Raw genomic sequence first — 2430 nt, 5'->3', positions numbered from 1 at the left:
GAAGGCGGCGGAGAGAAACCCTGCGGACCTGCCGCCCGACCGGCAGCCCCAGGACCTGGCACCGCCAGAAACGGACCGGCTCAGAGCTCACCGAGCTTAGGGGGGAAGGCAGCCGCCTGTGAGGGGCCTTGCCACCAGCCGGCTCTGCCTCCCGGTGGATCCCACCTCCAAGGAAACTCGGTCTTTGGTTCCTTAGTTCAGTCTGTCCCGGCTAAAGAGGAGCAGCTGGGCAATTGTCGGGAACATTTTAGGGGAGAATGAAGACTCTAAAGCAGTGTGTTCTGTTCCGTGGAGACTGCTGCCCAGTTGTCTTAGGCCTAAATTCCGGGTGATTGTGGGGCCTGGCTCTGCCGCTGGGGCCGGCGTCTTCCAATTGGCCTGTATTTGTTGTAAGGGCCCAGAGAGAAGAAGGGGAACAAGTTTTTCGATGCAACGGATTTGACCAACAGACAAAGGCGAGTGCCGGGCTGTGTCTAATGTACACACAGAGACACCAGCTCCGAGCCCGCCTGGCCAAAGGGAGCTCACGGCCTGTTTGCAGAGCCTTCTGGTGGTTTCTGTTTCCTTGCGGAGGCCGCCCTCCCTGGGAAGCCTGGGGCCCATGCTCAGCTCCAGCTCTCCTTGCTGTCCTGGGCACCCCCTCTCCCCCAGGACTGTGCCCCAGCTCCCGGTCCAGGCCAGCCCAGCAAGGGTCTTGGCACCAGCTAGGCTTCACCCCAGGAGTGAGCATTCACCCTCCAGCCCGCAGAGGTGGGGTGGTGGTAGGGGCAGGCCAGTCCAGGAGGGCCAGCTCAGTGTCATCTGTTTTCTGCCCACCGCCTGCAGGGAGTGAGGGGAAGCCGTAGGAAGGGCTGGGGGCCAGGCCTTGTGCTGTGCTCCAGGGCCCCGCGGGCAGGGCCGGCCCATAGCCAGCGGCCCATCCTGGAGTGGCACAATGCCCTCTCAAGAGCCCGATCTGGTCATCAAGGTGGAGTCCCGGGGGAGGGAGAACTAGAGGCCATGAGGGCACTGGCCAAGTCTGCCCTGAGTAGCTGTGCCTTAGGGTTATGGTGGCCGTTGGAGGAGTGGGAACTTGTAGGTGTCCCCAAGGAAGGTAGGGAGACTCCAGCACTGGGCCTTACTGTGGAATTGCGGACAGCCTAGGCGCAGTTGAAAGGTCAACCAGGACTCCTTGGAATCTCACAGAATAACCCGGTTTCACTTTGTTGGAGCCGGGAGCTTAGATCGAGCTGGCGTGGCTCTGTGGAAGGCTGGGACTGGAGCCTGCGGCTGGGGTGTCGCCAGCGGAGGCTAGCTCGGCAATTGCTAGGCTGCGTCCACACAGGCAAGGGTGACAAGCGATTGGCCAAGGCTAGGGCGTGGAGGTTCAGCTCCAGTGTGGAGCTAGCTTATGGACGCGCGGAGCCCGCTGTCTCCCCGGGCCAGCGCGTTCAGCATCGCCTCTCTGGTTGCAGCAGAGGCCGCAGAGCGTGCCGCCCGCCTGGGCCCCGGGTCCCCCAACCGGGCGAAGCTTCACCGGCTGCTGGAATCCCCGGCCGGGATGCACTTCAGCACCGTCACCAGGGACATGGAAGGTGAGCCTTCCCGCAGCGTCTACACCGACCGCCCTCCAGATCCTCTGCCACTGCTGCCCCAGAGAGAGTTGGCAGGGCTGGGGCACGGAGTGGGTGGGAGGGGACCTCTGGCAGGGTGGGCCCCAGGCTTCCAGCTTCAACTCTGGGGCAAAGGAAGGGCAGGCATCCTGCCCGAAGCTTGTGCACCCTCCAGCCTGGGGACCCAGCTACAGAGACCTGCACAAAGCTAGACCCAGCCAGGCCCAGAAGCGGTGAGCGAGCGGAGGCGGGAAGGACAGGAGCGGAGGGCCAGAGAAAGGCGGTGGAGGTAGGAGCCCTGAGCTCAGAGAGGTGGGATGAAAGTACAAGGAACAAGGGGAAAGGAGAAAGGGAAAGACGCCAGGCAGCCAGGAGGAAGGGAAACTGAGAAAAGAAGAGAAAACACAGAAAACCCGAAAGGAAGGTAGGGAAAAAGAGAAAGAAGAAAAAGAGAGGGCAAGAACAGAAAGAAGAAAGTGAAGGACATTTTAAGAAAGTCATTTAAAAATAAGAAGTTAGAGAAAAACTTCAGTTTTAATTTTTTTTTTAAAAGAGGAAAAAATAATGAATAACAAAGAAAGATATACAGAAACAAGAGGGAAAAGGCAGACTGGAAAGAAAAAGAGCGATGAAAAATAAAGGGGGAAGAAAAGACATAACAGGAAAGAGAGGAAGAGGCAGGGAAGCAAACAGAAATAAAGAGAAACGAAAGAGATAGTGGCGGAAGGAAAGACGCACAGGAGGGAAATTTTAAATGATCAAGACAAAGGTAAAAAAATAAATAAACTGGAAAGAGAGCCTGGACAGAGCAGGGAGAAGTGCAACACGGGAGGGCGGC

The 2430-nt window shown here is 58.1% G+C and overlaps 1 protein-coding gene across 1 annotated transcript in view; it reads left to right on the top strand.

The window, feature by feature from the left end:
- The first annotated feature begins 1392 nt into the window (after nucleotides 1–1392).
- The window catches only part of TBX1 (T-box 1), a 5593-nt gene continuing 4555 nt past the window's right edge, over nucleotides 1393–2430 (top strand). Inside the window, exon 1 of the mRNA XM_015567296.1 lies at nucleotides 1393–1574. The gene's annotated coding sequence lies outside the window, so the exon portion shown is untranslated. The remainder of the gene's footprint in view (nucleotides 1575–2430) is intronic.

The sequence above is a fragment of the Myotis davidii genome, unplaced genomic scaffold, assembly GCF_000327345.1.
Source record: "Myotis davidii unplaced genomic scaffold, ASM32734v1 scaffold223, whole genome shotgun sequence".
NCBI lineage: Eukaryota > Metazoa > Chordata > Mammalia > Chiroptera > Vespertilionidae > Myotis > Myotis davidii.
Note: the sequence above shows the minus strand (reverse complement) of the source record. Positions and strands in the feature narration are given on the sequence as shown.